Below are 12,145 nucleotides of genomic sequence, written 5' to 3'. Positions count from 1 at the left end.
GAACTTTTTTGGGATGACCTTAAATCAGATATTCAAAAGTTTGTGGCGGAATGTTTGGTTTTACAACAAAATAAAGTTGAAACAATTAAGACAACGGGTCTATTACAACCTTTATCCATTCCAAGCCAACGATGGGAGGAGGTTTCAATGGATTTTATCACAAGTTTACCCAAGTCTGAGGGAAAGAGTGTCATCATGGTGGTAGTTGACAGACTTACCAAGTATGCACACTTTTGTGCATTATCACATCCATTCAAAGCCAGTACAGTTTCTACTACATTTATGGAAACAATTCAAAAGCTACATGGAAACCCAAAGATTATTGTAAGTGACAGAGATCCCATTTTCACTGGAAATTTTTGGACAGAATTATTTTCTTGTCTTGGTACTCAGTTAGCTCATAGCTCATCTTATCATCCTCAATCTGATGGGCAAATTGAGATAGTAAACAAATGTTTGGAAGGATATCTTCCTTGCTTTGTATCTGATAAACAGACACAATGGATAAAATGGTTGCCTCTGGCTGAATGGTGGTATAACACTTCCTTCCATATAGCAACAAAAATGACCCCATTTATGGCACTTTATGGGTATCATCCACCATCCATCACATCGTATTTAAGAGAAAATTCTAAGGTTCAAGTAGTGGAACATCACATTGAACATCAACAACAAGTCCTCCAACTCTTAAAGGATAACCTCGTGTTAGCACAGAATAGAATGAAACAACAGGTAGATCAACATCGTAGCGAAAGAAGTTTTGATGTAGGTGATTGGGTATTCCTACGGCTACAACCATATAAGCAAATGTCCCTTAAGCAAGCTAAGAAGGATAATAAATTATCACCAAAGTATTATGGTCGATACAAGGTGTTGCAAAAGATTGGTACTATGGCATACAAATTGGAGCTTCCTGCAGCTTCTTGATTGCACCCAGTTTTCCATGTTTCATGTTTAAAGAAGGTTATAGGCAACAAGTTCCCAGTTCAAACAATATTGCCAGAACTTGACGAGGAAGGAAAAATTATATTGGAACCGGAAGCAGTCACAGAAACAAGAACTCGATAGCTACGAAATCGATCAATTTCGGAGTATCTTATCAAGTGGAAGAACTTATCCATTGAAGATTCCACATGGGAGGATGAGAATTTTATACAGAAGCATCCAGAACTTCTCAAGCGTTGAGGAAAACACTTTTTTGAAGGAGAGGGGCATGTTGGGTCCCTATAATACTAGTGATTACCCCATTACTATTGTAGTTGTACCGCTTATTAATATTGTTGTGCCCCTATTATCCCCATATTGTTATTACTGTGCCCCATAGAATCCCTCTATTGTTATTTTTGTGGCTTTATATTATTATTGTTAGGCCGGCTGGGTTATATTGTGACTCCTCAGACTCCTATATATAGAAAGGAGGTTTTGTCATTTGAATCATCCAAGAATTGTTCATTTATGTAATGTAAATGAGGTTGCCCCCTCGAAGAGGCTGAATTCTAAGGCATTGATCTATCTTTTCTATCTTTTTCTTGAGCTGGTTTCACAACATTGTTGTTCCATCTACTTGCTCCTTGGCAATCCTGAATGTGACTTTCAAGGTACCAAATACCACTCTCCCTCTGAGAAGTAGATCTACCTTCTAAATATTGTCTAAGGCAAAGGATGGATTGAGTAGGGTCCTCCATTAAAGCTAAGATTACCTTGAGTTAGCAGGCATCCTTTATTTTCCAGCAAGTCTGCTTGTTTGTTTAAATCTCACAGAATATGGTATGAGTCGACAATGTAGAAGTCTTTCAAAGTGTTACGAATCCTCTGTAAGGTTTTATTTAAAGATGGGCTACTGAAATAATCTTCGAAATTTAAGAGATTTATCATGAGCTCTGAGTCTCTGAATATTTGGATTGTTTTGTAATCTAACTCCTTCACAATCTAGCAAGCTTTTAGGAGGCTGTAACTCTCTGCTTGATTGTTCGAACTTATGCCTAGGTCCCAACTGAAGTTGGTCTTTTTCAATCTATCTGGGGAAAGAATCAATCCCCCTGCACCTACAGTGCTTGTATTCCCCTTGGATGCTCCATCAAAGAAGATAGTAGCTTTTGGGGTCCCCTGCCACCACTTAAGAAAGTCACTTGCAGTGAGACACAGGCGCCAAGTAGGATATTTCATCAGTTTGTTGATTGAATCTTTCCTTTCTCCTGGCACGCAGGGTCCTAGCCACACAGAGACTTCTACAGATAGTGTAAAGGCAAAAGTTGGATTATTTATTATTTCCAACCAGAGAGCTTTTACTTTGGCAGCCACTTCCACTAATTTCGGGATTCTATTGTTAAAAACACATTCATTTTGAGCCAACCACACTTACCAAAGGCATTTTGGAATAACTTGCCAAATGTTTTTCTAGCCTACGTTTTTAGATTTTTTCTCAGGGTTTTGATCTACCCAGGAGGTGTAGAGAGTAACAATTGAAATCTGGGAGGGGGTGGGTACGCTAAGTCCATGGAGGACCATCTTCCAAACTTCTTGAGTGAAAACATAGTCAACCAATAAATGGTTAGAGGTTTCGATAGCAGAAGTGCATAGGCAGCATCTAAAGGGCCCGTGGAAGGCTCCTTTATTCAAATTTTCTCTTGTTAGTGCCTTTTTATGCATAAGTAACCAAGTGAATAAATTCACCTTTGGAAGGCAAAAGGGAGACCAAACGGATTTCTAGAGCTTCGGTGTTAGCAAAGATGCATGTGTGGCTTGTAATGAGGAGAATCCTTGAGCTGCTGTATAAATTCTGGTTCTTCCCCACCCTCATTTATCTTTGGATGTGCGATGAACAGGTGCAAGGCCAGAAAGCGCTGCATAGAGCAATTTTTTTTGTGTTTCTAGAGGGTCAGGAACCCATGGAAAAGTCCATCCTACCCAATTCCCTTTGCTGTCCCAAGAACATATGTCTGCCAACCGAAGAAGCCCTTTGTTCACTAGCTAGATATTTAAATCGTTATAGGAATTTAGGGTGGCCAACGAGGCATTCCCTTGAATGGTGTCCTCCCAAAGTAATGTTCTATGTCCATTACCTGGTATTCTGTATAAATGCTGCTATATATGGTCGATGCTTCCTCTGACTAAATTCCAAATTATTGTTCCTGTTGGAGTAGAAGCAGTAGTGAGGTTTCTTAGGGAGCCTCCCTTTAGGTATTTCTTCCAGAGGATCTTGCTGAAAGGATGATTTTTATTTGCATACAATTTCCATGTGATTTTGCCACTAAGAGCTAGATTTGTTAAGCCTGGATCCCGTATCTATAACCCATAATGCTGGAGTGGTCTATTCAGGATATCCCATATTACCAAATGTAACTTGCTCTGATTTCTCTTGCCCCCATTCCATAGGAAGTCCTGAAGGAGTTTGGAGATCTATTTCGTGATAGACTTAGGAGATAGCAGAAGGGAAGACTAGAAGATGGGAAGGGCAGAGAGGATTGCCTTTATCAAAACCAACTTCCTAGCCTTTGTTAGCCATTGGCCTCCCCAATATGCTATTTTTTCTTTTATCTTACTAATTACTTCAGTCCATAGGGAGGGAGGGCTTGGTCCCAAGGTTAAGGGAAGGCTTAGATATTTGATCTTTTCCCACTTGTCATACCGAGGCAATCCCAATATGTAGGCAATTCAAAGGACAGTTAGGTGATCTATATTCCAGCCATAAACCACACTTTTTCTTTTATTGATCAAGGCTCGTGTGATTAAACAAAAGTGTTGAAGGATTTCTTTTAAATCCTTTGCTATCTTAATCAATGCCCCTCCCAAAAGGAGAGAGTCGTCTGCAAAGAGGGTGTGATTTATAGGGTCCACCCCTCTTGCTACCTTGATACCTGGAATAGTATCTACTTCCATTTCTGTTGTCATCTTTCTACTTAGGGATTCTACCAACAAGATATAAAGAAAGAGTGACAATGGGAATCCTTGGTGGAGCCCTCTAGAAGCTTGGAAGAAGTCAGAAGGTCTGCCATTGACCAGGGGGGCTATCCAAGGTCTATGTGTGCAGGCTTTTATCAAGTTGACAAAATCAGCACTAAAATCAAAGGAGAGAAGGATTTTATAGAGAAATGAGAATTTAACTTGGTCAAAAGCATTTGACATATCCAACTTGATGAGAATACCTTTTTCCTTCCGCGAGTGGCTAGAGTGGAGGGCTTCTTACACTTGGATCACATTGTCTATGAGGTTCCTTCCTTTGATGAAACCGCCCTACAGAGGGGAGATCGGGTTCCCTAACAGAGGTTTGAGTCTATTGGCTAAGAGTTTGGCAAGGATCTTGTAGGAGACAATGCACAGAGAGATTGGCCGGAATCTGTCGAAAGTCTCAGGGTTAACTTCTTTCAAGATAAGGGCAAGGAAGGTGGAGTTGGTGCACCCTCCCACTTTAGCTTTCTTTTGAAAGGCTTTTACCATTATGAGAAAATCAGTTTTATTACATTCCAACAAGCTCTGTAGAAATGTATGGTGAAGTCGTCCGGCCCAAATGCTTTATCCGGCTACATTGACCAAATGACATCAACTATCTCTTTTTCAAAAAAATGCTTCATTAACCCAGCGTTTACATTTGTAGTGACAAGAGGGGGGATGTTTGATAGAGTCAGCAGCCAGGTCTTCATCAGAAGAACCATCCTCCTAGAACAGATTCTCATAATGGATTGTGGCTTCCTGTTTTATGAGGTACAGTCCTTTGATAACTTCCCCCTCCCTATTGGATATTTCAAAAATATGATTCCGAGAGAGTCGGGCTCTGCATTGTCTGTGAAAAAAAATGTGTTTTTGTCTCCAGCTTAGAGCCAGAGGCTGCGAGACTTAAGGTGCTAGTATTCCACTTCTTGTTGAAAGGAAAGAAAGGAATTGAACTGGGCGTTCTATTTGGTGAGCAGTTGTGCTTTGGTGATTTCAGATCCTTCCATGCCTAGTTGAATCTCAGCTAGAGCCTAAACTGTCTTTCATCTATGACTCGTAGGAGTGAAAAGGGGTTTTTTTTTGCTCAAGCTTTAATGCAGACTTAGTGTGTTTGAGTTGATGTTCCCATATGAAGCTAGGGGTCCTTCAAATGGTTGCACCCAAACATCGGCCACTATGTCCATAAAGCCCTCTCTCGACACCCAAAGAGGGTTGAATCTAAAGGGAATAGGGCCGAAGTCCTCCTCTTTCTCTATCAGCGGAAAGATGGGGTTATGATAAAATGTTATTTTGGGAAGAATTTTTGTAGAGATTAAATGCTTCCCCTCTAGCAGAGTACTTTGAACTAGAAACCGGTCTAAACGGGCAGCAATACTAGTGTTACCAACTCTATTATTGGTCCACGTATAATGACCTTTCTTAGGTTTGTGGTCTAGAAGGTCCCATTCGAGAATCAGAGATTCCACTGAGGCATGGAAGGGATTTTACCCCTTACTCTGCCTTTTTTCTCATGTGGGTCTAGAGTGATGTTGAGATCCCCCACTAGAATGATGTTTTGGGGGGCATATATTTCTAGGAAGTCTGAGAGAGAATTCCAACAGTCCTTCTTTTCCAAAAAATTAACAAGAACATAAAGATTGAAGAGAGCTAGAGAAATCTTATTTGGGAGGTGAAGAAGATTTGTATATATCTAGTGTTGGGTTGCAAAAGATCTTTTAAGCTGGAACATATCCTCTGACCATAGGGTTTCAAGGCCCCCTGAAGTACCTCTAGCGCTGACTGCTTTTCCTGAGTTATTTTTCCATTTGGTTTGACTTAGTGATAGAAGAGAATCTTCTTCTATCTTGGTCTCTTGGACTAGGAGAATGTCTGAGGTTTCCATTTTTAATAGGTATTTTACTGCTTCAGCTTTCAAAGGGTTTCCCAGAGCCCTGCAATTCCAAGAGACAATCTGCATTATTTAATAGAGGGGGGTGGTGTAGACCCACCCTTTGGGGGTTTGGTCCTTATGTTCCTGCCTAGTTACATTTTGATTTTGGACTAATTGCTCTACATCTTTAATCACTCTGCCTCTTCTTCCCTGATCTCCTTGTGAGACTTCCTTCCTGCCTTTTTGTTGGATTGCTCAAGAGGTTCATCTTCAAAATAACCAAGACTATCTATCAGCTTTTCTTTTTGGTCATTTCTACATAAGAGGGTGGGGAAGTGGCGCCTACTGGAGGGCCTTGATTTTCCTATTGGATTGCATCTATACAAGGGGTTTCTGAAATGGCTTCTACTGTCTATTCCTGAGATCCTGAGTTTATTTCTGTGTCTGCTGTCTGTTCCATATTCTGTTGCACCTCTCCCTCTTCAAGTTCTAGTTGGTCTTCTTGAGGGTTTAGAGTAGCAAAAGGATTTGTTGAGATGGTGGCATTTATAGTGTCTTGATTCCTAGGAAAGGGTCCTCCAGTCTCTGGATTCCCTCCTTTCCTTTTCGCTCTGATGGTCTGTTTAGTAGTGGCGGTTTTTCTAGCTTGTGTTCACTATTCACCCTTTTCTTTTTCAGATTCTTCCTCAATTTTCTTCTTGCAGTTTCAAGTGAAATGACCATAGCCATGACAATGTCAGAACTTGAAGGGGAGCTATTCATAATCTAGTTCTTGAATGTGAGACCAGCAAGCTATGGTCAAATTGATCACCTCAGGAAATCCTATCTCCAGATTGACTTCAACACATATTTTGGCACAAAAATATTGTTCTCTCCTTTCAGCCCTATCAATGTATTTTCCTAATTTGTTCCCAATTGTTTCCATAGATTCCGGGTTCCAGTAATGAAGAGGATGATGGGGTAACCTTACCTAGACAGGGACATCTAAAGGAGTGTCCTGGGAAGGGTAAAATTCTGGCGTCCATTTATTCAGATAGAGCCCTTGGGGGCCCATGAAATATTGACCATTTCGGAAAATGAGATCTTGATGTTTTGCTGATTCAAAAAGAAAAACATAATAACCTCTTCCTACCATGTGGCTTCGTACTCCTTCAGAGACAAGGGGCCTCCAGTTTCGCTAGACCCATCCATTAATAGCTTTGGGAGAGGGCCAAAGACCTGTGAATTGTCCAATGAGCCCTCATTCAGCTAGGTTCAACACAGTCTAGCACAGATGTTCTGTAGGTAGCTCTACCGAAGGGATGGATTTGGCTTTAATTTCTGCTGGTTTGAGTTTTCTTTCCTCTTGCCATAGGAGGATACCAATCTCTTGAAGGCAACAATATCAAGGGGGGGGAAGGGGGGCCCCCTCCGATGTCCATACTGGTTGGACTCAAAATTTTGATGAAGAGGCTCACTGCGCAGAGCTACCTCCACAAATTGGTTGGTCTCAGCAGTGGCCGCTTACCGAGAGAGCTCTGCAGGAGCAACAACGGCTAGGTGGGCGTGCTCCAGAGCCAAACCCTAATCGAAGTTGCAAAAATCACTTGCACTCATTGTTATTGCTATAGATTGCGTAAGGCAGTTTCTCATCACTTATCAAAAATCAATTTGCTATAGTGGCAAACACAACTCTACCCACACTTTAAGTCGAGATACATTATATTGTATAGGAGGAATTTGAATATCTATGATTTTGGGAATTTCAAGCTTATGGAAGATTCTAATTCCTTCTTGCCTAGTTTGAAGCTTCTTTCTATTTTCATTTTGAGCATGTGGTTTTTTCTCTGGTTAGTTTTAATGTCGATTTGTTGCCAATATTCCTAAAGTCACAACGTTCCATAAATTTCTATGAGAAATGAGATTTTTTGCGCATATTGATTACTTTGGATATTTATGTAATGGAATTATGTGTAGGCGTATTGAAATAGAAATGTAAAAAGGTGGTTTATTGATTTTGATAATTCTATCTGGCATGTTTAATTCAATCCTTATATAGGACTCAAGAATTTTCTTCTGAGCATTGATGAATGGAGCTTAGCATTGGACTTATTGAAGGAGTTATTTTCGAGACAAAGGAGATGGACAAGATTAGTGTGAATCTAGATGGTGCAGCCACTACACTATGTTATACTGTAGAGCTTAGCAAGTTAGAATGTTATAAAAAGGGGAGATCATTGTACGCCGATCTGTTTATGAACCAAATTGGCCTTTCTCCATTCCTTGTATTCCAGGGGAATAATTTGGAAGAAAAGACACCATCTATATCACAAAGTATGGCATGTACATCATTTGTTTTATTTTGTGTGATCCACAACTGAAAGGTACTATTATCAATGGAAACATTATGTGGAATAATCCAACATGTTATTTTCAAGGCAACTTAGCACATTTATTTAAATTCAATGGGTTTGTCTTTAGCCTACCTTATTATTGGAATTATTTGTTTTCTCCAATACGTGTGCTTCAAGAATGATATATTACATCTTCAAAATTGTATAGCAGTAGTGATATCCCTTGGAATGCTTGAGATGACCTTGTGGTATTTGAATATGCCAGTTTTAATGAAATCTTTTATATGGCTATTAAGTTGGAATGCTTGAGATGACCTTGTGGTATTTGAATATGCCAGTTTTAATGTAATATTTTATATGGCTATTAAGGAAACTATCTCTCGGCTTCTCCTTCTTGTTTTTTATATGGGTTATGGCATGTTGCAACCTACTCTTGAGGGAATTACATCAAAAGTGGTTTTTCTTGGAGAAATCTACATTGTTGCTTCAGAGGAATTATGGCTTGTAAATTTTTTTGGGAAAATAAATGATGCTTATGGAAGTTGTAAGAACTTTCCTTATATTCTTTTTTTGCTAAAGCAAGAGTGTTTTCTTCTTATTCATTGACTAAAAAGTTACAAAACTATGTTACAAGACCCAGCACAAAAGTCAACAAGAGCAGCCAGTGATCGTTAAGCCTCAAAAAATAGACCTTGGTCCCACAAAACTCTATGAACGTCTATGGCCGTAGGATCAGAATCTAAAGAACACACGGTTGGGGGGTGAAAACGACAACTCAATATGCCGACAAAATGACAAAAACCATGGACTTGAAGGGAAATTAAACCTGATTCAAGGGTTCTATTAGGTCCGTCCAGGGAGATAAATCTCGAGCTACTTTGACATCCGAAACCCAAGAACCACCACGATGATCACGATAAGCACGAAGGATAACGCAATCAACAAGCTCAATGAACTGTGGCTGTAGATCTTCACCCGCCGAATCGAACGGTTGAGAAGAATATCAGGCAGAGAAGAAGCTCAAGGACAACCCACCCGATATGGGCAGTTTTCTCTCTCCACCCACCGCCACATGGTGATTGATGAATGGCATTGGAGGCAAACCATGAAAAACCGCTTGAGATCTTTGAGACGCTTGATAAAACACTAAACCTCTTGACCTCTATTTTCTTTGTGAAAGGAAACCACTCTTTCTCTGCATCCTTCCATCCATTTCAAAGCTCTCGTCGTGCCGATGTTGAGGTCTTCTGCTTGATGAACCCTTGTCCTCCATTCACTTAATTTCCCAATTGCTACTTCTCCTTCATACTGTGATAATACTCATTATCTGGGCATGCTAGACTGTGGCATTCCTCTCGCAAATTACTTGCAGGTTAACACCAGTATATATATTGTGATCATTTTTACAGAGCTCCCCTTCATTTGCCAACTGGTCTGCTAATCTATTGGAATTTCTGCGCACATGTACGAAACTTAGGGTTCTCACGATTCTTAGATGTGATTAAATGTGATGTTAGACCTACAAAAGTCACTAGTGGTTTGAGACTTTCTCTGGTGCAGAGCCATTTGCTATTTTTTTATTGAATTAATTGTTAATTCAGAGTCAGCCTCTATTATAGTGTTCGTCATATTGAGATCTCTTAGAATTTCTAAGCACTGCTCTATGGCCATTAGTTCCGCCATATTGTTGGTAGAAATCCTTAAATGACTGTGGAAGATGACTATTATATTACCCTTGTCATCTCTTATAGCTCCTCCATAACCCGCAACCCCTGGGTTTCCTTTCGAGGCTCCATCTGTATTGAATTTCAAGTAGCCAGGGGGGGTGGTTGCCAGTAATCTTGCCTCATTGTGGAGTGTGTTGCAATTCGAATTGTGCCCTGGGGGACAAGCTTCTGTAGGCCCAATAACAAAAGAATGTGAGCCTCTTGGTGTGTGTTATAGACATTTTTTTGCCTTACAACTATAAGCATGGAATGTCCATAAACCAAGGGATCCTAAGTCCCTAAAAGTGTTGTTCCAGCTCCTAAAGAAACAAGGTCAACAAATTACAGCTTCTCCCAGAAGTTCTCCACCATAAACTGCTCAAAACTAGTCAAAACAGGATCATTTCAAGTGCTCCACTAGCTGACTGCGTTGCAAAGCACCCAAATACACTGGCTAGGTGCGTTGCAACGCACTTGAATGCACTACCAGGGTGCGTTGAGTGGGAAATGACAAGTGGCAGAGTCATTCAATGAGGTGGAGAGACAATGGAAGCTTCCAGAATCTTCTCCAATGACACTTGCCTCACTGAATTCGACCAGTGATGAGTAAGAGGCTCTCAGTCTCCAAGTGGAAGCAAGAACTGACAGAGACAAGCCACTAATCAATTCAAGAGCTGACTCATCCTCTTTGCATACATCTATATATGGATCCCTCACCAAGAGATCCAGAGGCTGGAATTTTGTACATTGCAGAGAATTGCTGTTGGTTTTGTGATAGATATCAGAGTATTGGGTGATTTATGCTTTGTTGGAGGTGAAGAAGGGATTCTATGCTGGGAGGTTGATGCTGGATCAGGAATCATCGGTTGTAACTCCTCCTGGATCTTCTTGTTTTATCAATAAAACTACTTGAGTTTCTCCTACATGCTTGTATATCTGATGTGTGTTATATTTGTATGTTTAGTTTAAATCTGATCCTAAGCTTTTTATGAACATAAATCCATGTCTTTGTGTAGTTTCTCTCTTCTATGAACTTGCAAGAACTTGGTGACGCTGGGCAAGTGAGGGAGCAGATCGTTGGAAGCTGGCAAAGAGAAGAGAGATTGGATCGAACAACTAGCGCAAGACACAGGTTGGTTCATCTTAATCATCTTCGTTTATAGTTTATAAAGGAGAATACAAGAGTAGTTTTCCCTGTTTGTTTCTGAGGTCTCTGTCACAACCCAGTGGGATAGGGTCGTTCTGAATAGACACTTTTCCCGAAAACAAAATGGCGACTCCACTGGGGATCGTGTCTAGTTAGTTTATTTGTGTTTCTATTGTTGTTCATCTCATAAACTTAGGAGTAGCGAATCGAACTGCATTTGCCATTTACAAATGCAAAGTAGACATCTGCTACTCTATTCCATTCACTAGGCCTGTTTATGATCTGAACAGTTGACTCACAAATGATCTGATTACCCTTTGTGATAGCTCTTAAACCTCTTGTAAATCAACCCTCTGATTGTACACAATTGATTGCTTTTACTCGGCTAAAAACCATAGATTAAACTGCAAACCGTGACCCAGAACCCAGAGAAAATTCTCGTTTCTACTTTAGCGCAGGCTCTGTGAAGAGACTCTGCATTTCAGCGCAGTTCCCGAGAGGGCTACCTGCGTTGCAATTCAGTTTCTCTATGTAGCAGGTGCGTTGATCAGCCTAGCCCTGCCTAGCTGAGGTTCTTTGCTCACTTTTTCCAGTTTTGCCTTTGATTTTTGCAGCCTGTGATCAGTGTGTTTGTCTATTTAAAAGCCCCTTTTCTTTGCCTTAATTCCGCCTCAGTTGTATAAAAGAAACTGTATTTGTTTTTGTGTATTTGTTACGTCATTTACAGTTTCCCATTGCAAAAGTAAACTAGTCATACTGTCGCCCTTAGATCTAGATCTGTCGTAAGTGTCGTTTTTTATCTTAGGAGAAAGTTTATTTGCTGTTGACAGTTGATTACACTTTTACTTTTGCCTTTGGCTTGAATTTGTGAATTTCTAGTGTCGAAACAAGTGTTTACTTCAAAATCATAAAGTGTCGTAATCGTCTCTACCTTTTGATTTCGAAAAGAAGCTTGTTTGTGTTTTTCACTTGAAATCGAATTCAAATTTGTACAACAACTTTCTTTTTAGGCATCAATATTAAGAAAGTGAAAAACAAATACATGCACAAGTGCATTTGCATATTGACAGTTTGTATGGCTTGATTTAGGAAAAGTGCATTTACAGTGTGCTCTTTGCTCTTTGAGAAAAGATTGTGTCTTTCTTTTCCCCTTGTAGCT

The sequence above is a fragment of the Pinus tabuliformis genome, chromosome Q (assembly GCF_031772625.1).
Source record: "Pinus tabuliformis cultivar Carrire ecotype Pingquan chromosome Q, CPIR1, whole genome shotgun sequence".
NCBI lineage: Eukaryota > Viridiplantae > Streptophyta > Pinopsida > Pinales > Pinaceae > Pinus > Pinus tabuliformis.
This window is presented reverse-complemented; position numbering follows the sequence as displayed.